This window comes from Anas acuta, chromosome 5 (assembly GCF_963932015.1).
Source record: "Anas acuta chromosome 5, bAnaAcu1.1, whole genome shotgun sequence".
NCBI classification, from domain to species: Eukaryota; Metazoa; Chordata; class Aves; order Anseriformes; family Anatidae; genus Anas; species Anas acuta.
In genome coordinates, this window is record NC_088983.1 from 47381636 (window position 1) to 47408218 (window position 26583).

Genomic DNA, 26583 nt, shown 5'->3' on the forward strand with positions numbered 1-26583 from the left:
TACAGGCAAAACAACTGAGAGTTCTTCAAAAATAATTACTGCCTACTCCTGCCTGACAGAAGGCAAATTTCTTGATTAGCTCTTCTCTCTTTTCCCATGCTTTTTTTTTTTTTTTTTTTTTTCCTCCAGAAGGATGAGCTTGATTCCTAGGCATGTGGGGCAAAATCATGCATTAATGTTACATTTTATAACATGTCAAAATAGCTTGAAGTTATTGCCGTTTATATTGTGCCTTATCTACCGAGGGAAAAGTTTTATGGCGAAAGGGGTTTTAAAAGCGCTGTGCGTAGACGGTATATGATTTACCATGGGTTAGATATGAACACAACAGCCTAGATGTTGTCAAATCTTACTTGGACTGCTCAGGCAGTCACACCTGCAGAATGGGCTCAGGTAGCTAATAATGAGCTTCTTCTTGACATTCCACGAGTATCTTCCGTCTGATAAGAGTAACATAAAATTAGTCATTTCGCAGTGTACTTTGCTACCTTTGGCTCTGGCTGGCATTGTGATTTACTGAAAATGAGAGCAAAATTCTACCTGAACTTCATTTGAACCCTTACTGGTTTCATTTGGGTCAAGTTCAAAGGCAAGTCAGACAAATGTTATTTAGAGCTTGATTGTTTGTTCTAGACACAGCCCAGAAGTAAGGGATGGAAAAAAGCTGCCCCATGTTAGCAGGTGGCCAGCGAGGAGAGACAGTGCCGCTTAGAGGTCCTGCATCTGTGGGAGTTGCCTCCTCTCACTGCTCACCTCCCCGTGCAAGCTTCGGGTTGGCTCAGGGCTGCTGACCACCTTGGCCCTTCTGAGAAAGCAGCACCCCAGAGCTTGGGTGGAATGGCTCATGTGTCATCTGAGTTGTAAAGCCTACGGTTCTGTGTTACTCTAATGCAGGAAGCCCAGAGGTGTCACGGTAGAGAAGGGATTTCTCTTCTTTCTTACCAAGTTCTTCTACTCGTGGCTCTGAATGAGGATGAGTAGTCCTGCCCTGTATTTTTAGTGGGTTTGTTTTGTTTTGTTTTCAAGAAAAAGAAGGCCTTTCTCTTTCTTCCTCACTCTCCTCCCTACTTTTTGTTATTAACAGTGTGTATGTTTGAGGAGGAAAGGGAGGAGGGAGAGGGGATGTTGGCAGGAGCATGGGTGATGCAAAAAGTTAGCTGTAAGATATCTATCTTTTGGGGAGTGGCTTGTGAAGAAAAAAAACAAAAACAAAAACAAAAAATGATGTCTTTGTTTTTCTTGGGGATGTTCATATTACTCGCGATTTAATATTTCGGCTCCGTTCGGGCAGGATAGCTCGCGTCTGGGAACACGCACAGAGTGGGATCAAGACAGCACACGGCGCAGCAGCGCAGGGACCGTGCCCAGCCACGCTGCCCGCCTGCTCCTTTCTGCGCGGGGCCACGGCTTCTTCAGCTCATACATCACTCCCGGCTTAGTCAGACAAACCCTGCAGCCAGCGGGCTACATAATGTGCTGCTCTTGTTTTGATTTCGAGGCTCTGGGGCCTAGCTGTCAGCTGGCTTGTACTATAATGGGACAAACAGCTAACTCAAAGAGGATGCAGGAAATAAAGGAAATGTATGTATTTTTAAGGATATGGATGACGGGGGAGGAATCGCTGATATGACTGTGAACTCTTGTGATATATTTAGAACCTTGGAGTAAAACTGCAGTTTCACTGAAGTCAATAAAAATATTGTCATTGACTTCACTGGAAACACTTTTTTCTTTTCTCTGTCAGAGGAAAGTAATAGTTGAAAATATACATCGGCAACACTTTCACATCTGTGTCTCCAGGGAAGAAATGACACTGTGCTTCCATAATGCCTACGCACAGACATACATCTTTCTAAAGATGCTGTCATGAACCCTGAAAACCCTGTCTTTTTTCTTCTTTTCTCAGCTTCCAGGTCAAGTCTTGGGTCAGGTCATAGGTGTTACCACTGGGGAGGAGGAAGGAAACATGTACTACCCACTCCAATCCAAGCAAGTTTTTCTGTTTTTCTTTTTTTTTTGTCTGTAGAACTGATGTGGTGGGCTTGTTTTGTTTGGTTTTGTTTCTGGTATGAATTATGTCCTCCCTTCCCCGTTAAGAACAAAACAAAGTGCATGCAGTAACATACATAACAACCACCAGGTTTACTTGTGTGAGTTTCCTTCAACCTCTCTGCAGCAAAGGCAAGGCAATAGTATTAAAAGTGAGCAGAAAACTTTTTCTTTTTTTTTAATTTCCTAAAATACCTGAGTTTTTTGGATCTGTCTGAAGCAGGCACTAGGGACTGGTGTGTTTCATACCAATATCAAATTGTTTTTAGTATCAGTCACTTGGATGTGGTACTCCACTCTAACTTTGTCTCCTGTGGTGTCTTCTTGGGAAATATTAACTGAGCTGACTTTGTCATTTTTCCATGGCTGCTCTCTCTGCAGGATGTGCCCTGTGCCAGATGGTTGACTTGAATGAATTCTCTTTGCACAGTTAAGAATCACTTGCTTTTATTATTCATGACTTGTTTCTTCCATCTCTCATGTCTCCCAATTTTCTGTCTGCTTCATAGAAGGATAGTCATGCCAGATTGAGATGAGACTGTTGTTTCATCTTATGGTAGGAAGCCATATTGGGGCAAAACGGGTGTCAGAAGGACAGAGGACATTTCCTCAGATTCCAGCTATTTTAACTTCCAGTGTCCATGCAGCAAGAAGATGTAGAGAGCTACTGCTTTTAAAGTAACCACACTGTCACTGTTAGGTTGTGTCAAATATTTTTTTGTCTGCAATAAGTGAATAAATAGCTAGGAAATTAAAAATAAACTAGCTGGGAAGTCAAATTGTCTGTAAACTTTCAGTTAAACAATTGAGTGGTATAGAAGTACTCTTATTCTATATGAAAATCATAATGATTCAGTGTCTTTCAAGACACAGCACCTACAAGGCTTAGAAAGATCAATAATTGCATGTAAAGCTGGCCAGATGAAACGATTATGCACTCAGTTGCACATTCAATGCAACTAAATATTAAAAATCAAGCTCTCAAGTATTTGTTGAAAACAGGTCTAACTCCATTGATGTCAAGCAGGCTGATTTCTTTGGATAGGGATCTATTGCTTTAAGTTTACATTCAATATAAACATCATATGCAATAATAAATCTTAGAAGCACATGCTCAGATTGTTTATTTGATTTATTATTTAATTTAGTGTAATGCTATTCCATTTCATTCCATTCTTGTATTTCTAGTTCCTCTGTAACAACCTTGTAAAAGTGACAGGGAGGCTCAGATCTTTGCCCAGCAAACAATATATATTATTTGCTACATGAAAGTGGTGCACAACTCTCTTAAATGTTCCCTAGCAGACTCCTATTGCATTCCACAATGTGCCTGCACTTGAACCACCTCCATTCATATCAGAGTCTTTTTATCCCAGCACACATTGAGCAAGCTGCTCTGAAGCTTAATTCTCCTGACCCTTCAGTGCAGTCGGATATTGTCACCTAATCCCCTTTTTTTCCTTCTGTCCCATGTGTGGTTTTGACTTCTTTCTCTTCTCAATTCCTTTTTCCTCTTCCCTTTTTCTTTCTTTCTTATTCTATAAGCCTCTCTCCAGGCTCCACATTCCAGAATTCATCCTTGCATTAGGGCTGCAATACAATGCTCTCCCAGTGTTAAAGGATTAGACATTAAGGAGACTGTGGCAACTCCAGCCTTACTATATGCACAGGGGGAACATAAGGGGATGGAGGAGTGCTTGCTAAAGAGTAAGGAGACTGGGAAACAAGGGGGGAAAATGGCATCTTAGTAAAACTAGAGTGGACGACAAAGACATTTGTGTGAGGAACAGTAATTGTTTCTGTTCACTTTAATGCCCTAAATTGTCACTGGAAGATGGTAAACCAGTTGGGAATCAAAGCAGTGTTGCACATTACACAGTGATCAGTGCATTAAATTAAATGTATATTTTAACATCCATCTCTGAGAAATGGCCAGTTTGAAACACGTGTGTTGTGACATGCCATTCCACTACATGTATGTGATGAGAGTGTTGCTCAATGTGCCAATATTAATCGCTACTGCACAGATTTTTTTCATAGATAGTTGTACCTTTGACCCCCAAATTTCCAAAGTTCATACTACTCCCAGAGAAGTAGTCTGGTGTCTTAGCTTCCAAATATTTCCTGCAGGTTGGTTTTCATTTGTTTTCATGCTTCTGAAGGGAGTGGTCTTTGTTAAATGTCTCCCCCACTTGCATTATTGGATTGGAAATACGTATATTACTTTTTAGTATACACAGATTCATAACGGTGTAGAAAAACATATTTTAAAGAAATTGAGGTTAATTCCCTTTCTTCACCACTACTTCACCCCTACAAAATTAATTTTGTTAAAGTAAGTTTAAGGATATAATCATGCTTCATTTTAATGAATTAAAAATCTCTGGAAGCTATTTAAGAATGAAATCCTTGAAAAGGTTTTTTTTTGAAGAATGCTGAACAAATCCTCTAGTGGAGCAAGTAATTGTTAGAATCTGTAGCATGACTAACAAAACCCTATAGAAAGGTTCTTGTTTTCCATCAAGGTTGTTTTGCTTACTTGTTGATAGGGTGGGAAAACTAAATTGAAGAAGTAAGTTTTGCATTTTGCATTGGAGGCGGTGAAGTTCGTGGTCATCCTAATCTATTACGGAAGTGAGTTCTACAGTCATGGGCCAGCTGCCGAAAAAGTTTTGTCACCCAGACTCATGAGTCTCACCCTTGTGGCTGACAGTTTCATTGTTCCTGAGGAACGTAAGTGTCATGGAAGGTCATGGTTGCATTATTATTATTCAGCTACATTTGAATAAATGTACTTGGCTCTATAAAGAATGCTACAGGCCTACTTACCCTGCTGTACCCCACAGGCATGTGGTGAGGCTTAAAGATTGTAAAGTGCTTTGAGTTCCTTGGAAAAAAAGGCACTATATGAATGCCACAGATTCCCATTTGTTCATATAGCATCTGGTCCCACATCACTGGTGTTATGATATACAGGATCAGACCCAGAGTGCTGTACATGTGTTTGATTATTCACAAACATAAACGGAGATATGGCCCCAACCCCAAGGTCTTTACAGTGTAAAGAACTGACCTGGCAGCCTACCAAACGCACCTTCTGTGAGGCACTGGGCAGTTTCTTTGCTCATCAGCTTGCAAGCTTTGAGTTAGAGCTTGCAAGCTTTGAGTTAGAAATAGAACGTGCAATTAAGGATGAAGCTTGAGATTTGGACTGGAAAGGAAAAAGAGCATAGACTGAGTATTAGAGCACAGACTGAGTATCAGGAAGATGAGCAAAATCAACATGTAGGAAGTAGGATTTGAATCTTGAAATTGAGGTTGTTTTGAGTGCAGATGTGGTGTTTTACACTTGGGCACATCTGCATACTTGCATGCTTTGTCTTTTCTCATGGAAACTTCTAACGAGATTTTTGATAAGAATAGAATGAACAAAACTCAGAGTAGTAGCAGTAAGATTGAGAGTGTCATTTTAATAACGAACAAGTACTTGAGCAAGTGAATAATTCTGGGAGGCTAGATTCTCACCCTGTATCAACTGGCCCATATCCAGGAAGATTAGTGGTTTTGGGTGTTTTATTCTAGCTGTAGATTTTTATTTTTATTTTTAGAAAAGGGAAGCAAAAGTCAGGCACAATAAAAACAGTCATGTCATTAGCATGTGGAGATTCTTGTGTAAGCAGAGTGCAGTTTGCTGCCCACATGCATTAAGACCATGCCATGCCGTTCTCCAATGCACAGAAGTTCTCCAGGACCAGTGTAAATGGAAAGTGGCTAAAACATGGAATTAAAACTAAAATAACACACTCCCACATGCAATGAAATTCGTGTATTCTACTTTGCACCTAACACTTGTTCTTCATGGTTAATAAAAGAATGTAAAAGGTTACGTCTGTTGATAGTGGTCACAAAAGCCGTAGGAGCACAGACAATAGGTAATAATTAGCCAAAAAGAAACCGCTCAGAATGACACTACAATTTTCCCCACCTGTTCCCCAAACTGTCAAAAGGAAACATGTCTCTTATTTCACTCTGAATAAGATGTTGTATGTTTGTGGTTTGGGAGATGATGGCTTGACTCTCTGTCAGTTGAAACAGTTGGCTGCTATGATGTGAAGTGAAGCCTGAGAGATCAATGTACCTGCTTTGTTTTTAAATGTTTGGTCACAGGGAGAGAACTCTTAGCTTGCTGCTCTGAAGTATTCACCAGTTGAATAGGCCAGGCCATCAGTTTGAATGTATTTTAATATAAATTTGAAATGGGAAATGTGAAAGAAAGGATTTGACTAACGAAAACTTTAGAGAGTTAAAGGATAGAAGAATGAAGTGGTGAAGGTTTTTAAAGAACAGCTTATGTGGTTATTTAGATGTCCCTCACACATGTTGTTCCAAACTATTGCTGAAGAAATTAATATTCTTGCAGTGTGGAGATTGTTTACTTGGCACAAAAATCCATTGTCTGGCCTCATCTCCCATTTTCTCTTACCACTGAGGACCCCATAACCCTGCATCACCAAGTGAAATTCTTCCACAGCCTCCTATTGGCCTTCCCTACCAAACTCTCTCATCTCTTCATATTCATTTACCTACTTTCTCTCCTCATTCTGCTCCTGTAAAACCACTTCTCAGTTTTGGAGGCTGGCAATCTGTTGCTGCTGTTTATCTCAGGAAAAAATGCTGCTAGGAGTGGGAAGCGCGTCCAAGCAAACAACACCGTACCTGGGAGAGGCCATCAGGGGTGGAGACCTGGAATCTTATTAGGCTTTCTGTTGCTTGAGGCTGCAATGAAGCCCTGTTTGGGATCAGCTGTGCCACAAAAGTACCTTTCTGGTTGCATTTTGATACTGTCACTTCTTGTACTTTCTAGAAAATCAAAATTTCTTATGCAAACAAAAGGGGAAAGTGAGTGATTGGGCAATAAAGGTTAAATTTTGATTCAGTTTACATCCTCTTCATACAGCTTTCAAATTTTCCTGGTTCTTGCAGGGAAAAAAAAAAAAAAAAAGCTGGAAAAAGAAGAAAGCGTCTGTATTCTTTGCTTTGTGCAAATCCTAACCTTTCTTCAAAGATCTGTTCTTATATGAAAAAATCCTAAAAGCCCTTAAAAAAGCCCTTAGTCTTCATTCCAGTTCTAGACTTACTCTTTTTATGGTATCTCCCAAAACCAAAAGCTTAAAAAGAAAAAAGAAAAAAAAAAAAAAAGAGAAGAAGAAGAGGAACCAGACTGAGAACTACTCCCAGATGATAATAAACTGACTCAAAAAAGTTGAGAACAAGCTGGATCAGCCCTCTCACAGATGGGAGTCTTTACTGCTTTAGTCTTAAGAAACACTGGTAAATCATTTGGCATTATTAAAGATACCAACCACAAAAAGGATCTGTAAAAATATGTATTTCCAACTTTTCATCATCTGGGATCCTGCAGTTGTTAGTGGTCCATGAGTCACTGCTAATATTTAAATGTAATATGCTCATTTGAATAGGTGCATAATGGAGTAATCTTCAAGAATGAAATAATTGCCACCCATAAGAAAAAAATGATGGTTTCATATGCTGACATAAGTAATCGAAACATCTCTTTTACTTGAAGAAGATCTTTTAAGCTGTAATCATAGACACAGGGTACTGAAGATATATCACGGTCTGTCTCACCACTGTATTAGTCTGGCTTTATTCAAGTGCAACTCTGTTGAAAAAGCTGGAGGTACACCAGCATAAAATTGAGCACTTTGCCCACCAACACAGCTCTGTATTGCCTTGTGTCCTGCTTAGTCATTTGCACCACACAAGGAAGCTGCACAGAGTTATGTATCTGATTTTGATTGTGGGATTTCAGTAGACGTTTGTGGTACATTAAATGAGAACTCAGCATGGTAGGCAAGCTGTCCCACTATCTTACCCAAGTGCTTTAGCTGATGGAGCGTAGTTTGTCATCAAAAAATGGTAAGTATTTACTGAAGGTGATGGACTAGGGTTTCTTAGTGTAGTCAAAGTACTTTCCAATATCTGGCCCTTTTTGGTGAGCATCTGGAATTCAGGACTGAGATAGGTTTTAGAATGTAGAAATAAACATTACCAAGATATTAGAAAGCACAGTATAATCATATCTTGCTCTGTGACTTTTTGAAGTAAAGGTTAGTAGGTGGGAGACACCATTTGATATATAATAATTCTGGTCCAAGCTCTTATGATTAACATTTCATGGGTTTTCAGTAAGCAGAAGAGGAGTAGGGTCATGCAAATCTTTGAATCTCCCAGTTTCTTTACATATGCGTGCCATCTGTACCTTCCATCAGCAGTGCTCCCAAGCAAATGGTAGAATGGCATTTCGGTGGCTTTCTTCCTGCAAATGTTCAAAGTTACCAAGCAAATTATCAAACCTCAAAATAAAAATAAAAAAAAGCAACTGAAAAACAAATGAGATGTCTAGAAAGTCAGAAGTTGATTCAACATTTCCTATTTATGCACACAAAAATGACAGCTTAATACACTTTTTCCCAAAAGAGGCAAGAGTTTAGTGCGTAGTATCCCCCTAACCACTCAGCGCTCTCCAAGCATAAACTCAGTAAAGCTTATATAAACTAACGGCAGAACCTCACAGCTGCTGCAAAATTTTGTGGGCCAAACTCATTTGGTTTAAGTGGAACAAAAAACATCAAGGTCAAAATAGGGGTTCAGTCCAACCCTTCCTTTTTCCAGATAATGTATGGAGCCTTTCTATTTGTCTGATGTACTTTAAGTCTAAATAATGAAAATGTGAACACACATTCCACATCCCTGCGAAGTTAAGTAGTATATAAACAGAGAAACATGCCATTTTATCACTGAAGTGAAAATGTATGGGTGAATAACTGTTTTGAGTTACTTCTAAGCTGTGAGATTCCTGGCTGTTTCTTTTAGTCTGAGCTGGAATTGTCAGCAGGTTGTCTTATTGTTCCTTTTACCATATAACTTGAGAGCCTTCATCTAAAACACAGTGCTGGTGTGTATGCATAAGCTAGACAAATAAATATCAATCATCTCCCAGATGGTGATAATATGCCCCACGGGAACGGAGCATAGACTTGTTTTGACACTTCTGCCTGTGTGTACACACATACATGCATTGCATTTCTGAGCTCTCCAACAATCCAGCATCCTTTGCTCTTCTCGAGTTGTGCGTTCAGCTGCACTTGTGCTGGTATTACTGTGTACTTGTGGATAATGTGCCACTGAATGTAGAGTCTGCTGTTTGTTCCTTTTACATAAGTCAGATTTTCAGGTCTTTCAGATTTTGGTGCTTGCTATTTGATTTTATTCTGCAACTTTTATGGATCTGGCTCAGCATGTGTAATCCAGAACCCAGAATTACGTATCTCTGTTCCTCATAAGATGAACGGGGAAAGTGAACTGCCTCAGGGTGGGCCTCATGGTAGTGAGTGACCTGAGCACAGAAACTCCTTTGCTGTTCAGTAGGAAACAACTTCAATTCTACAGCTCCTTCTCCTGGGTTTAAGTGCCTAACTGTGAGCTGCAGCGAGGTATTTCCCTGAAACCTTTCCTGGAATAAGGTACTTATGTCATTTTCTTGGAAACTATCATGGAGATCATTCCTTTCTTTGAAAGTATCGCCAAGAAAGTACTGCCAAACCATTTTATGCAGTATTCACAACCCCAGAATATGAATAGCCCATTCCCTGCTCTCTTGGCTGGGTTTCAGGCCCATATGGCCCAACTGCCCTGAGGATCCCCTAACCGCTAAACCATACTTGGAGCAGGGAGCACTTCTAATCCCTCCTGGTGAAGCCATTCTACTTTGTCAAAAGGACTCACTGGAGCAGAGAGGCTGAGAGAAGGTGAACTCAAGGAGAACACAACTAATGAGAGACCTTGGTCAGTAACTGGGGAGGGATCCTGGGTTCTGCTTCCTGCGTTCCTGCATTGGTGGCTGTTGGATGAGCAGTCACTGAGCATAAGAAGATTGTAGGCCTCTTTTCTTTTGCACGCTTTCTTCCTTGTCCAAATGATTCTTGAACTCTGGCAGGCTCAGTGCCACGACCACTTTCCTTCTAGATTTCTAGAAAGAAAGCCTTCTTTTTCTATTGTATTTTCTCAATTAGAGGAAACAAAATAGTATGTTAGTGAATTATTATTTTAAGAGAAAACCAAAGCTAGTTGATTATTAATGCTAAAGCAAGCTGCACTGCCTTTTAATTTTTCATTCATGGGTTCGTTCTTCAATACATATAATTGGCATAGCTCAGCAGTGGAGCTGTCCTAATTTCCATCAGCTGTGGCCAGGTTTATCATACATTATCAAGTAATATATTACGTACATAATAATTACAACTTTAAAGCACCAGAGACAACAGCAAAACTGTTCAGTTTGCCATGCAGCTAAGCACAAAATAAAAACCCAGCTCAGCTACACAGCACATGGTGCTTGCAAAGAAAACAAAAGAGGTGGCAGGAAACTGCAATTCGAAGTAGACTGCAAGTGATAAAAATGGTTTTGTAAAGTAAAGCACAAGTGGAAAATAAATTTGCTTTGAAGTTTTACTCGAGCGTCTTCTCCTGGAACAAAGAAAATGATATCTAGCTAACATAGAAAAGAATAGAAAAGTACAAAAGGGGTACTTTTTGATTGTTTGTTTGCTTGTTTTGGGTAGCACTGAAGGTTTTTAGTTACCTTGGCTTTGCATTTCTTTTGCTCTTGTAGGTGAGAGGTAGACTAGATCCCTTAGGGTAGATCACATTTACTTGGCTATTTTAGAGCAACTAAATTATTCTGAATCTAGTGGAAACTGCCAAAGTGAGTATTGGAATTGACTTCTGAAAGCATAATAAGCTGGTAGGTGAAGCTGGTAATTTGAGCTTCATGTAAAACGATAGATGTTTTTACTGGCACCATGTACTTGTATCCACCATGCAAGGGCTACTGAGCAAGGCAGCCTGCAAGACCTGTCTAGATGTTACACAAATCATTCATAAGCAGGACTGGCTTATGTACACAAGGGACATGAGCAGGGGTCCAGGTCCCCAGCCACTTCCTCTGTTTATTGTGCTGCTGTTCGCAGCCTGCTTTGGGAAGCAGCAGTTGAACAAGAGCAAGGAGCAGCCCACTGCATGCTTTGGATTTGGCCCCTCATACACCTATGCCAGGTGTAACTACTGACAGTGCGAGGCCCCCCAGTACAGCTGGGTTTTTCCCTCAGCAAGTTAAGATGCTGTCTTGGCAGTGTTTCCCATCACCTATTAAGGGGTACAGCCATTCTGCTTTTCCTCCTCACACTTCTCCTTGTCTCTCCAACAATAAGGATAATCCTTTCTGCCTCAGCATTTCAGTCTTGCCTGTGCAGTTACCTGCATCTTTAGCTCTAAGTCCTTCTCAGCAGCACTGTTCTCCATCTTATAGATCACCAGTTTTTACACTCGTCTATTATTTTTGTCATACAGGTGAACCATTTTCATTGGTAAGATGGTCAACATTTAACCCTGTTCCAGATTTTTCTCTCTGAATGTTCTGTTCTTACCTTTACTTATTTTTCTGATAGTCCTTGTTAGAGGTACAAGGTACATGGTGTTTTTGTTTGTTTTGTTTTGTGTTTTTTGTTGTTTTGTTTTGTTTGTTTTAACAAATGTTTTTGTTAACTGATTTTGGAACATTGGCAGAAACACTGAAAGGGATTAGGCCATGGCACAATACCCTAAAATGCTATCAAGTCAGTTGTGATTCCCTGCATAAGAACTACTCAGCCCATTTCCAATGCATTTAACTGGTGCCTTATTGCCATTTTGTGACACTGTTTATAATCAGTGTTGTACATTACAACTACAGAATTATTTGCAATCTCTATTGAGAATGAAATCAGGTTTGTTTGACAAGATTCATTTCTTGTTAAATACATTGAATGACATGAATTCTTTTTCTTTCCTTTATTTTCTTCTTAGTTGACTCCTACATCAACTGATTCATTATTTTATCCAAGGCTGAGGTCAACCTTACTGACCTGGTGCTGCCTGTGTCATCCTGCCTGCCCTTTCTGAATACAGCACTCTTGTATTTCATGGGAATCTTCCTGGTATTCCAAGATACTTTAAAGATATGCCAGAGGTTTTCTTCAGACAGATCTACAGGATTGCTGGGGGCCAAGTGTCTGGGCCGCCAGATTTAAAGTGTTTAGTACTAATTGACGCTGTTTGCCATCCTCTGCTGAATTAGTGGACATTATCCTCAACTGAAAAAATTACTTTATCCTTTTGTATTCCAATACGGGATAGAAATATTTACTGGATGTTTATCTCGTCTCTATCACTACCAGTGTTATCTCCAAAAAACATTGATCAGTAGAAGCTTTCTCATGTTTGTAAGTGTATCTCTCAAGTATAGAAAACTGATGTTTTTAGCTTCCCTTATTCTCTGCTTTTTACTGCTTTTAATATTTATTGAGTCTCCTTTATTTCTATTTCATTACCTATTAAGCAACATGATTTATGTGCAGAAAAAAAGCCCTGGATATGTACAAGTAAGGTCTCCTTGCTCCATTTTAAGATTGCCTTGAAACTCCCAAAGCTTTAATGAAGGAATGCAGAAATGTGAGTCATTGATCCACAACAGGTACTGTGGATTATTGAAGAGTGAAGAATGAAAGTCTACCACGCTGAATATCAGTGCATGACATGAAAGTTATGTGAAGGGAAGGGAGTACTCTGTAGCTTGCCTGTAAGAGAATCACAGTTGCTCCAGCTTGGTGATTTTGGAGTAAGTTGCTTAGATTTTGCTTGGAAAGTGAGACAGCTACTGTTTCATTTATCTGCTTCATTAAGTTTAGACTATATTTGTCTCTGTTTGCTTTTCTACTTGTGCTTGGAGTGCGTCTATCTGTGCTCTGTTTCACAGAGCCTGGAGTTTATTTGCCTGAGTTTGCTTTCCATTGCCTTTGGACCATGTTTGCACTAAGCTCTGTTTCATTCAGTCTGGACTTCATGGGCCCAGGTTTGTTCCACAGCATTTGGACTATGTTTGTTTTGCTTTCCAGAGCCTGGGAATGTGGCTGGATGTGGCTTGCCACTGCCTAGCTGAGTGTCTCTGTCTGTATTGTGGTTACCCTGAGTGTGCTCCTGTGCTAGCTTGGCCTTTGCTGGCCTGTTTGATAGCATCTGTCCTGCCCTGTGCCTTGCTTCTGGATTTATCTGCTTTACAGGAAGGGACAATCTGAAATAAACTAAGGGTGCTTTAAATTCAAGGTAGATTGTCAAGATCAGGGTACTCTACATGCTGTTTCCCAACCAACAGCATGGAAATCCTACCAAAACACACTTCACCCTTGCAGACATGTAGAAATACATTTCAACACAATTTTTTATTTTATTTTATTTATTTATTTTTTTTTTCCATGGAAATGGAAAATGCTTTCTCTAACTGGAAATGAAGATGTTTTCTTACCTCCACTTTCCACTTTCCACTTTCTCTTTTTTCTTCTAACCTAGATCTGTTTTTCTGCATCTTAACTGGCGTGTTGCCTCAGTGATCACTCCTCCATGCCTTCTGGAGATAAGGGTTTTGATACAAAGGTGAACATCCTTGGAGGGTGCTGTCTAGAACAAGTTGCTTCAGGGAACTGGAGATAATTTCTTACCTGCTCAAACAATGTCTTTTTGCTTTCCACCCAACATGAGCTGGATGATGCAGCATATGTTGCTCTGCTACAGTCATCATAAACATTATGTTATTTTACATGTTATAACCTTATATGATTTTGCTAATATATGCATTTGGTTCTGTGGTGTAATGGGCAGCACTCTGGACTTTGAATCCAGTGATCTGAGTTCAAGTCTCAGCAGAACCTGTGTGTTTCCCTTTCCTTTACCCAGGGAAGTGGTGGAGTCTCCATCCCTGGAGGTCTTTAAAAAACGTTTAGATTTAGAGCTTAGCAATATGGTTTAGGGGAGGACTTGTTAGTGTTAGGTCAGAGGTTGGACTAGATGATCTTGGAGATCTCTTCCAACCTAGATGATTCTGTGATTCTGCATTGATGTAAGGCCATTATTTCTAGTATTTTGTCTGCTTTCTTTCAAAAGGGAAGAAATATTATCATGTTGTGACATTAATATCTGAATTTTGTTGATTTTGAGTAGTTGATATTTTCACTCTTCAGTGAAATACTCAAAATGTACTAAAATACTAAAGATACAAATATCCATTGATAAATCTGAAACATTCACTGGACTGATCTCTAGAAACATTTGGTGATCAGCTTGAGTCTCAAAAAAGATGAAAAATAAGGAGTCCTATCTTGTATCCAGAGGAGGAAAAAAAAAAAGAAAAAACCTGATTTTAGATAATGAATGTATCAAGTTAGGGGAACTGATTCCTATTATGGGAAAAGGATCATTTTGATGTAGGTCTTTAGTAGATTTATTACAAGACACAATAAAAGTCCTATAAAAGTAGATGATCTAAACTGGTGTGAGAGTTTCCCCTTTATAGAAAGGGGATGTGAATTCCTCCTGGTTTCAAACATCAACTCAGTTAATAAAAACCTGCTATTATTTGATATCACAGCTATTTTCTGCAGGTTGAAAGCTAGTGTTTTTATCAGCCCTTAAAATTATACAAGGGGAAGTGGAAAAAAAATGAGCAGCAAGCGAGGCAAACTGTGAGAAGATCTTGTTGAAAGCTTTCTTCTGTTGTGGAATCCCCTGTTTATTTTTCCACTGCCATCATGAGAAACTATCTGAAATCAAACTGGGAAGAGGTCTGAGCAGAGCTGGGTGATCTAGCACACAGGTGTTTGTGTCTTGTCTAGCCAGCACACCTTCCCAGGGGAAGGATGGGCAGGGAATCCCCTGCTGCAGGTTAGGTGCTTAGGACCTACTCCTTCTCCTGTCCAAGACTCAGGATGTTATTTTCTTCAAGTTCAAAGTCCAGTCGACTTTGTTCCCTCACTTATATACATGTACCTAGATTTAGGTATGCGCATAGTTAGCTTCAGACTTCAGTAAAAATAATCAGCCCTGGACAAGGAAATGGTTAAGAATGTGTGGTTTGGGAAATGTTGATACTGGTGATTAATAATAACTGGCAATCCCTTACCTCAAGTCTGATTTTAAACACTATCAAAATGTGTTGCCATTGCATGTAGAACCTTTCTATATGGCCATTTATTGAACCAGTTTTCAAAACATATCCCAAAATCTAATTTCATGCACACTTGTATCACTATTTCTTACCCAGGCAATAACATTTCTTCCACTAACCTGGATTTTCAATCTTCAAAGTACCGATTTTATTCAGGTTATACAAATTATAAAAATTTTAATCACTTACTGACTAGGTAAGTCCAGTCCTGCCTTCATTGCTGAGTTAATACTTCCACTGACATCAGTTCAGCACATTTAATTTAGTAAAGGACCACTGGAGTAGATTCACTGGGCAGACAACTCAGCTTATTTTTTGTAATATTTTTCTTGGCATGAAGTTTAGTTCAGTTTTCTTTTCCGGGCCTGTAACCAGCTGTCAAAAATAAATAAATAAATAGATTAAATAAAATTACTAATAAAAAAAATGATAGCAATGAGACTCTCCAAGAAATGACCAAACAACCTAGGAAATGTGGTGAGTGCTATGGTAACACTACAAGAAACATGCAATGGTGTTTGGATCCATGCTGACTCCAAAGGGGCTACAGGCTGGCAATTCATATATCCATCTTCTAACTAAAGCTACTGTGCAGCTGTGGTTAAAATAGAAAGATGCAGGCAATTTAGATGTGTTCCCAATGCAGTGTTAGGTAAAATACTGTCCATTGCTAGCATCACTAGGGCAAATACTATAGTTAGATATTTTTACTCCATCTTTTCTGTGGTTGAACTGATGGCATATAAAGGTTTTTGACCAAAAAATCATCATATTTCTGGTTTTCAAATAGAGAGCAAGTGCTGTCTAATGGTTTATGTATTAGGAAGATATTCTCATTTTCCACATGCAGTCTGGCTCTGGTTGCTGTTATGAGATGCTTGGAGAATGCTTTTGGGGGAAAAAAAAAGAGAAAAAAAGATCAGAGGGGGCCAAACCTGATGATAAGTTAGACCCAGTGCAATGTATTGCTTTTCCTCAATGTTTTCGATGGCAAGGAAACAGCAAGTTACATGAGACTCTGCCTCACGGACGCTTGGCCAAAAGTCAGAGAGCCACAATTTGTTCTGCAGGAAGTTGAAGCTGGGAGATGCACACAAGAGCAGCCCCTGTAGACCAGCCAGGGGATCCATGTGGGACTTCCACACTCTCCCAACAGTCCTGGTATTTGCAGTTAAATGACTGTTAGTCAGGAATTGTGGCTGCAATATGCAAAATCCTTTGGCCGAAGCAGAAAACAGCGGCTAAACATCAAACGAATGAGTGTCTGGGTTAAGAGTGTAAACACAGCACATACTTTAAATGTCAGTAATAAACCATACTCCCATAGTGGGGTACCCATTTGGTACCCACACTAGTTTAATTTGACTTTTTCTTGGCAATCTCAAGTAGGTATGTTGATTGAATGGATAGAATGGAATAGTCTTTGCACTTTCTGGATTTCACAGGAGAAAAACTTTGAACTGCTTATTTCTAGTCCATTTGTTTAATAATTTATTTTTATTACCACCTTTCTTTGTACTCATGGACTTGAATAGCTATTGGTTGGTTTAGGTGAACTAATGGTCTAATAGGTCAGAGGATCAGAGACCTTCTGAAGGGCTAAGACCACCCACTCCTCTCCTTTCAGACCTCACTAACTTAAAAAAGCTATATTTCTTCAAGTTTTAGAAGGCACTTTTCACAACACCCAAAGCCGGGAAGATCCTCCTTCTATTGATGCATTTTATATTAAAAATCCATTGAGAAATCCTGAAAAACTTGAAACATTCAAATATTTTTTCTGTTGTTAACTCTGATATGTGCTGAATATATTATTTTGAGTTTGTTAACGTAAATAGATAAGAGAAATAGAGAAAATATCCCTTTGATCACACAACAGTATATTCCAAATGCTCTGCAAGTTAAATTCAACTCTTACACAGAAAAATTCCTGCTGTTTGGTATGGAATGGATTCAGCCTAACATTGTAGTCTAGATTCTTCTCAAATAATTTTAGATACCTACCTGAGGTACCTAGGGTAGTCCTAGAGAGTAAATCCGTCCTGTCATGTGGTGGTGTGTACATGTCTCTTTAGTAACTTCAGATATGAAAAAGCGATGCTTAAGATCCCAGATTTAGAGATTTAGAAAATTTAGATTCATCCGTGGAGGTAGGGCTGAATGTCATATTTTTTTACTCTTCTTCTACTTTACACGCTACCTCACATTCAAAAGAAACCGTGTCTCAAATACAATTCCTTGTGTTAGAAATGTCCTAGCTGCCAAAAGGATGCATCATTTTGATGGAGGGGAAATGATTCGCTCAGCCATGAAGAAGAGAGGAAGAGAAGCAGTGGCCTTGAGACAGGATGTGGGAAACAGACAGAGTTTTTAAATTCTTGATTTAGAGGGTCAGACATGCCCAATGTCACAAAAACCTTCACTTGGTTGCCTCCTTTTGAATATTAAATCCCAAATATTTGACATTGAGAGTCTACAGGAATCACAACCGCACAAGGCATACTGTTTCTTTGGCAGAGCAATAGCCTAGCTACATTTAGCCTTACCCGCATCCATTTGTTTAAGTTATAAAACCAAAAATACTTCAGTATTCTTGGGACTGTGCCTAGCTACTTGAATCTTTGCAATTTAATTTAGTAATAAATAAAAAATAAAAAAATAAATTTACTGGAGGAAAAGAGAAGCACATGCGAGTGTGACTTAAGATTACAGGTGCAGGTAAGTTTTACTCCATCATATATTTAGATTTTTTTAGTGGAAATGGATAGAAAAAAGTAGCTTTGAATTCTGTATTTAAAGTGTTCCCTGAGGTATCAGTAGACCACAGCAGTTTTGCTTCTGGAGTATTTGCAGTTCCCTTCCCTTCCCTTCCCTTCCCTTCCCTTCCCTTCCCTTCCCTTCCCTTCCCTTCCCTTCCCTTCCCTTCCCTTCCCTTCCCTTCCCTTCCCTTCCCTTCCCTTCCCTTCCCTTCCCTTCCCTTCCCTTCCCTTCCCTTCCCTTCCCTTCCCTTCCCTTCCCTTCCCTTCCCTTCCCTTCCCTTCCCTTCCCTTCCCTTCCCTTCCCTTCCCTTCCCGTGGGGCAATGCAGGCAGTTGTTAGCAGCCTGAGAATGGCTTGGAAAATCAGACTCGGGGAACAGATAACTGCAAAAGCAAGAAGGGGAGGTTTCCTAACTTCCACACTGAATAACAAACATCACCACTTGAAATAAATCACTTGATTGCGGTATCATATGGTGTTTTATACCTTTTTTAGTCAGACATTATTACTCATAAACTAAATAATATGATCATTTTTTAAGAGCTGAGATCATGCCTAGAAATAAGTCCAAACATGACTAGACATTGTAATTTATTTTTTTCAACGTTTTCACTAGCCAAGAGCCAACACTGTATTTGAAGTGGGAAGGATTTTAGAGAAGATGGGCTGTTTCTGAAGGCACCGAGGTGGTGTTTCCAGAGCGCTGCTGCCATTAAGCCGGGGTAGTGACAGTCTGCTATCAGGAGCGCTCGTCAGGCCATGCCAGGCCTTTCAGTGTGAAGTATTGGTAGGGGTACAGGAACTTTGTGGCTCAATTTTATAAAAGGGAAAACAAACCAACCCAAACAGAGCTACCTGGTGACTTGGAGGTGAGGAAAATTCTTCACAGTTCACTTTTGGGGCCCGTAGGCCTCTCGGCTCTCTGGATCTGCGCTGCAGACAGCACCCCTCAGGCTCACTAACCCAAAGCGCAGTTGAGGTCTGGGTCATTTGTATGCCACTGAAACACTTTTGTGGTGCTCTCCGGTGGCTGCTGTTAAGAAACATTTAGGCCTCCTGTTCCCTCTGCCCGGTACTGCCGGGTTTGAACCGAAGTGGACTTGTGAGCGCATATCCAGGGGGACTGGAGCTGGTCCAGCACCAGGTCTAGAGCAATCGTAACTCAGCCCTGGCTTTTCCAATAAGTGTTTATAATCTCTTTTAATTATGTGCATGAGAAATAACTAATTATGAAAGTGCATACCTTTCCTCCCCCAAGAAAATGTACCATAATTATTGCGCTTATTAGATTTTGTAGCTGATGTAACTATTGTTAACAGAAAAGGTACTAAACATAGAAAATATTATTTCCTTCTCCCAAGTGTTTAGTATAACAATATAAGCATTGACCGTTGTGTACTTTGGTATTATTTTCCTTTCCTGCTTATAGTCCCTTCTCATGTTTCTCCATCATTTTAGGCCCCTAATAGGGATAGGATGAACCCATTGATGTCGGCACATGGAGGCCTGCTAGTAGCATGCCTTTGGTTTTAGTCTCCTAGCAGCAGCCATTCATGTTATGTGGGCTTTCTTTTTTGGGCATTGCCCACCCCTGAAACTGACTTCAGGCATTTTTCACTGCCTGTTCTGCATGAATAGCCACAGGCCTCTTGCCAATTGTCCCCCCTTCTTGAAAGCCAGCCTCAGCCAAAGGCCTTTTCAAGTGTGATCCCAGAGTGCCACACAGGCTTTCAGGGTATTGTTGTCGAGATGAGGGCCCTGCACTGGAAAGTGGGGTCAGAAGAGAAAGCACAATAAGGGGTGATGGAGGCTTCATGCAGTCCTCAGATGCTGGCCTGTTTATTAATTTACAAAACTAATGTCACTGTCTTTAGAGAAGAGATTGAGTGAAAAAGATGCCCTTTGAAGAGGAGAACTGCTTTTGATGCATTACCAAAACATTGGTTGCCTTATTAAATTGATTTTATGGAAGCAAGTACAGCTAATAAAAGTTCAGAAACACCAATAAAGTATTGAAGGTCTGGATTCAGTGTTTTCTTTTTTTCCTCATCAGCTCAGACACAATTCATATTAATGGGTTTTACAAGTTGTCCTTGGGCAAAAGATCTTTCCATATAATGGCTGCAAATATCTGGTCTCCCTTATGCATGTCACACAAACCGTTAGTCAAGACAGTGCAATAATGCAAGCTCTTTAACAGAACTCCTCCTCATACATAACGTAATGAAATATTCATGCACATTTTTTTATCTTTTGGTGTTTGGGGAGGAACTGAAAAAGTAAGGCACTATGAATCTTGAAAATAATATAAACAAATGGCTTGCCTTATCACAGGTTTCAGAGCTAGGTTTGAATGCTACTCTTGCAGTCACCGCTGGTGCAGATTAGGTGATCTATGCAAGCAGTTCTCTGCTTTGCCAGTTCCTATAACATTAGATGGAGCTTGTTGTCTAGTAGTACATCAAGTTTACATTACAGCTCTTAATCTGAGAGCTGCCTTGGGAAGAAATGCAGCTCTTCTGCATCTTCCCTACTCCCTATTTCCCTACTGCATCTTCTGCAGCTTCCCTGCTCTTCCTCTTTCCCATATCTGGTTAAGAAAGAGGTTTACTGTATCCCTTCACAGCCACATGCATGGTGGTTTTACTTTGCTGTCCACCTGCCACTTCAGACTGCTAGCTCCTTTCCATTGCTCTCCTACCAGTGAACAAAAAGACAGAGAGATTGCTCTTTGCATCTCAGGTCAGCTCACAAAGCAGTCTGTCATACAGAGTTGAATCTTGTTCTCTTATTGCCCTGTTACCAAACCAGGACAAGTGTCTTTATCCGCAAATGGCTTATCACTTCCACGAGTGCTTGTTGTCAGGAACGGCTGGAGATATGTGATGACTATCATTGTGGATGCCACTTAGGATTGAATTTAGGGACCTCCAAAGCCACAAGTCTGAAACTCTACAGCTGGAACTAAAGATGACTGTCATTAGATTCGTATCCTTTGTATGCTGAATGCAGAAGGAAGGCATTCCAGTCTGACCAGTGGGTTACAGATGCAAGATTAGGAGTCAGTTTTAAACATGTGGCCATAAATGTATGATTGAATTTTAAGTGCTTTCAATTAATGTAGATCAAAAGAGACTTTTGTAGTTGGACAGACTTTCAAAAGTACCAGACTTTAAGCATAAATCTGTCCAGCCTTCCTTTGTTTTTCATAACTTGTCTTGCCATGTTTGTTAATTATGGAAGGCATTTAGGACTTGCTCTGTCTCATCCAGTTTCTTCTCTTCTTCAGTGCTCCAGCAGTGAAGTCAGCAGTTTTACAATCCACTGCCTTGAACCTTGAAAGTCATTTATGGACGGCAAGTGGGTGTAAATTGCTAATGGTAGCATTTTAAGTCTACTCTGTATGCAAGGCAAAGCAGATTGATCCATGGAAGAGAAATAGTCATAACGTAGTCACCCTCCTGGTAGCAGAAAATAATTTAAATTATCATCCTTCCTTTAAATGATAATGCAGAACAAATAGGTTTATGATGAGGAAGGCTCTTGCCTGAAAGCAAATACCACTATATCACCCAGTACGGTAAACTTTGGTAATTTTAATGATATGTTTGATTCAGTTTTCAACTATGCCACAGACAGGACAGTTCACTGATCCACACAGCTTCGGTGTTAGTCTCCATTAATCTCTCAAATACTTATGCTCCTATTTGGTTATAAATGTAAATGTTTGACATCACACAAGTGGATTTTTTACTCAAGCAGAACACTGAATTACCAATTTGGGGATCTATCGGTAGCTGATTCTCTACAAATACCTTTTGTTTGGGAAAGAGACAGTATATTTTCAAACACAGAATTCTATGAAGAATAAGCAGACTGATTAGTGAATACTTTTGTGGTTTGGTATTTTGTATTTGCAAATATCTATAAATGAATAAAGAGTTGTGAAGGGCTTTTGCATATATCATCCTCTATTTAAAATTGGCTGATTTGAACATGGCTTCTTGAATAAAGTTTAACAAGTCAGATTATGCATCTTACTGTTTCATTAGGAGTCTGAAAGTCAGGGTAGGTAAACAGCCAAATATCTTCATGTAACAGTAAGTCATATTTTTCTCCTGTTAGCAAAGAATCAGTTGCTAAACTTACACTGCTTCAATCAAGGCTGAAAGCTACTAACTGCATCTGAAAGTTTTCTATGAAACATAGCATCTTTGCAGAAAAGTCTATCTTGAATGCGGCAATAGGCGTGGAACAGCTCTGCAGCCTGTGGTGAGAAACCCATCACTCTCAACCAATTTGGGACTTGCCTGCACAAGGCCCATTTATTTTGGCTTTGGGTGGAGCATTTGTCCTCCGTATATAAACAACCACAGATAATAGGATGTCAATAGACATATTTCAATATTTACCTTTTAAAAATTAATCAAACTAACCGCAGTAAAAATACTAAGATAGAAATATGGCAAGCTTCTCATGAATTGTTTTCCCTTTCCTTCCTTACGAACACCAATAAGCAGTCAGAGTGCCCATGAAAGTTGTTCTGGCAAACTTGGCACTCTCATGGCAGAAATAAGCAGTCATGACCAGGTCAAGAAAATCCCCATTGTGGGGAAAGGTTTTATGATGGCCTGAAGGCAGTGATGGATAAAAAAAGGTGTCTGATAAAGATAAGGGTGTGAGTAATTCTCAAAAGAGGTTCAGCATTTTGGGTGAGATAACAAGCTAAACAGATTGTCTAAGGTTCTCTGAGTCTCACTGAGGTAAAACTCAAGCAACAATTTTATGAGAACAAGGCTTCACATGACATTTCAAACTTCTGCTTCTGGTTCATTTAAAAAATAAATAAAACAGAAGTAAGAGAATGAAATACATTATTTTAAAGAGAAGTCGATTCAACAAGCTTTATAGTTGTTAACAGTTTTAATTTGGTTATCTTTGACCATAGGTGTGATTCTGGACTATTTTATTCTCAACTTAAACCATTATCTTTTCTCCAAATAGTGGGGTCAAATAGTGGGGTTGTGTGTGTGTGTGTGTGTGTGTGTGAATTTATTTATTTATTTATTTTGATCCCAGACAATACCTATATCAAATCCCAAAGCAGTACTAGCAGTGGGGCTAGTACTAAATGGGGTTAGCAGTGCAAGTTTCCATACCTCCACCCGCCTTTTTTTTCTTCTTTTTTTTTTCAGTTTGGAGTTCTTTTTCTTCCTTCATGCAGCTATTTATCATCTGAAGGAAAAGGAGAGAATGGGCAAGTTTAAATGATTTTTTAGGAAAAAAATAATCAAACCTGTCTTTCTTAATCAGATACTGTTTTAATTTCATTCCACAAAATAGATAAACTGCCAGAGAAAATTAGGTTAGTGCAGTAGGAGAGACATTGTGCTATCTTTAGGATTGAGGTTTAGAACAAAATGGTCAAGCTATGAGGGATGGATACTGCTGGTATTTTGTAATGGGAAGAATACAGTCTTGCTGAATTAGGTTTTAGAGATCACATGAAATCCCTCTGCAACATACTCCAAGGATGCTATTTAGCGTATCTTAAGGCTATATTATCCTTGATGTAATGAATGTGAAATCTCCCATGAAAGGGGAATGTCCAGATCATATCACTATACATAGCCTTGGTGGCAGGTAGGAAGTAGTTATTGTAACTATTGTAGTTAATCTGGCATCAGACTGCGATATTTTAAACTGTTTGTAGCATTTGTCTGTTTTTCTGTCTTTTTTCAGCATTTTTAGAAACGTTTATCCTTTTAGCACATGACTTTTGGAAAGACTCAGCTTCCCAGTAAAGCTAAGGAGGTAGATGGATTTTTGGAGGGCAGCCTGGTTCAATATCTTGTAGTGGGAGTTCACAGATATAGACTGGTCTGTAAAATCTGGCCCTCATTTAGTTGCCCATCTGACAGCTGTGCTATTTTAACGTCTTTACCTCAACTGTAATGGCTGGGAGCCTGAAAAAAATCTTAATTCTGCTTTTGAATCACTTTAATCTGCATCCCTGCTTCTACTTATAGGAGTCATTTACTGACTCCTGCCTGATTCCTTCTGTCTGTCTTATTCACACTGAAGGAGCTCCTGAGCATGGATCTGCAGATAGGCTGGGGCAGAGTTTTGTTACCTCAGAGTCCCTCATGTATGAACTGATTTCTCCTGTCATTGCTTCAGCAGCAAGTTTCTTCAGCTCATAGAGACTTTGTTTTCTGTTTTTGCTTTTGCAGAGTAGTCCGAAATGATCAGAAGATCCATGGGAATAGAAGCATTCAGAAGGAAGCAGGTATGGTTTCAATTAGTATTCTGCTTTATCGGAGTCAAAATGTTTCACAAGAAATACGCTAATTTCGACAGGATTCAGACATTAAAGTTTAGGTTTGGTTCTGACCAGGGAGAAATACAGTTACCTGACATAAAAACTTGTGTGTGTGTTTTTTAAGAGAATGCAAATTATTTTTGAAATTATTTTTAATTCTGTTTTGTTTTTATTGCAAAACAAAAAAAACAACATCAGGGATTCAGAACCTGTACAGAAGCAAATTTGTCATTTACTGGCTATTGCTTTGACAATTATGAACATGAAGACCAAAGAATCTGTCTCATTACCATGGTATTATTGCTCTCTTCCTAGTTCTTCTACTCTGGAAGCGTGACTGATCTGTAAAGATTTAAATGGTAATAAAGTGTTAGGAATAGGATTTCTGTGTGGTCCCTGTGCCAGCATCGGAGAAAAGATCCAATGCAGCTAATCTGTTCACATTTAATGAATATCCTGCTGACTTTTAAGGGAGCTGGGTGCCTGACTACCCTCTGAGACTTTAAAAATCTCCTCCTATTTTAGTAGGACTTTGTCAGGAAACCAGATCGAGCGAGTCCATACAGAAAATGCCATTGCTGTTCCTACAGGTCTCCACAAGACATTTGACCCCTCCCCTCCCTTTCTTCCTTCTTTTTATACCTCTCTGGAATGCAGATATTTTGGTTAATTTTCTCCAGCTGTCACAGAGTCTCACAGAAAATGACCTCGCAGAGTGACCACTTCCCTTAGTCCTTGACTTAAGTAGATTTTTTTTTTTCAGAGCTTTCACCACACCATCCACATCACTGTCTGGTGTCTTTCATGAGTCAGGAAAAAACAGAAAGGAAAAAAAATACCCTTTATAAAAGAGGAACCAAACCAGATCAGTTTGAATCAGTTTTATCAGTTTTTGTTGCTATTTCAAATCAGTTTGTGTAGCAGAAAGTTAGCATTACTCATTCCCACCGAAGTGTGGGGAAATATTAGCATTTGGATACCTTCCTTATAAGATTGTTTTTTAGCACGCAATTAGTTGATTCATTTAGTAATGACAGCAGTCTCAGCAAATTTGAGAATCAGACTTCTTTATTCTTTTGTTCTTTTAAATATGCTATCCAGAGGGGAAATTTTTATTGCAGAAACTACGTTTCAAGTTTAGTTTTCTGAAACAACATGGTGAAAAAAAAATCAACAAAACATGGTGTGATAGATATCTATGGCTTATGAAATATAGAAATGAAACACAGATACCTCAAAATCTAATGGTTTATTAAGTACCATGATAAAGAGGACATAAGTGACATGAAAAAATTGTGATGCATTTATAGTTGTCTTCCCTCACTCCTGAGAGAAATGATGTTTTATCCTCTGTTTTATTCTTGCAAGGAATTTGAAGTTAATGGGCTATTCATAAATGTAATGTTAAGAATGTGCATCAGTCTTTGCAGAATCAGGGCCTCCCATTTCTTCAGGAAAAGGAAAATGCAGGGCCCCTGCATTTTCATTCTCAAATTCAAGTTCTGTGGTTCTCAAAAAGAGACTAAAGGTTTAGTTTGCTGTACGTCTTTTTCCTTAGCCTTTTTGTAGTACCTCTTGTTAACATATCTTTCCTCTTCCTCTGAGCGCTTTTTGTACTTAGCATGAGTGGCTGGTTAGTAAGGCTTGTAGAATCCCAAGGATTTCTAACTATAAGTTTTCCCCAAAGGCGTTCTTTACTTCTTCATGCTTTGATACTCTTTTTTTTTTTTTTTACTTTGAGTTTATCCTGTCTGCTGTCATGAGTTTTAAGTATCTGAATGAAAAGAAAAGAGGGATGGAGACTGCAACTAAACTGCAATCTTTACTATACCAGCAAATGAAATTTCTGTGCTCTCTCTAAAGGCCATGTTTACATCTGTTACGTCTGGGAGAAAGTACTTCATTCCCCTGCTGTTTGAAAGTGATACAGAGCAATTCCACATTGTAGTAACTTTTGATATTCTATATCTTATGTTTTGAATGAGTATCCCAAAATCTTGCCATTTTCTATAGCTGTTTGGGAAGTCTCCTCCAGGGAATTTTAGTGAACATGTTCTTTTTGAGTGTCTCTGTGTTATATGAATGCTATCTTGAGACCGTTCAAGGTGATCACATAGCTGTCATTCATTTCTCTAATATTCCAAAGTTAGTGTCACCAGAGCTTTCTGTAAGATATACTTTGGATATTTTTTTTCTTTAATTTAATGCTTTACTATACTTTAATGCTTTACTTTAATGCTTTAATTTTAGAATTTAGGGATTGATTACTTGTTCTGATCTCTAGCAACTTAAACATTTTAGAAAGAAATTGAAACCAAGTTTTATTGGTTTGTGGT

The 26583-nt window shown here is 39.2% G+C and overlaps 2 long non-coding RNA genes and 1 other non-coding gene across 3 annotated transcripts in view; 2 read left to right on the top strand and 1 right to left on the bottom strand.

The window, feature by feature from the left end:
- LOC137857712 (uncharacterized) overlaps positions 1-26583 on the top strand; it is a 317831-nt gene that overhangs the window by 142554 nt on the left and 148694 nt on the right. Inside the window, exon 14 of the long non-coding RNA XR_011097242.1 lies at positions 24159-24214. This is a non-coding gene — a long non-coding RNA (uncharacterized lncRNA). The remainder of the gene's footprint in view (positions 1-24158; positions 24215-26583) is intronic.
- Positions 8131-17408, bottom strand: LOC137856596 (uncharacterized). Its single transcript, XR_011096614.1, has 3 exons — positions 17171-17408; positions 15356-15541; positions 8131-8389 (listed from the first exon to the last, which is right to left on the bottom strand). It is a non-coding gene; the product is annotated as an uncharacterized lncRNA (long non-coding RNA).
- Positions 13803-13874, top strand: TRNAQ-UUG (transfer RNA glutamine (anticodon UUG)). The gene has a single exon. It is a non-coding gene; the product is annotated as a tRNA-Gln (tRNA).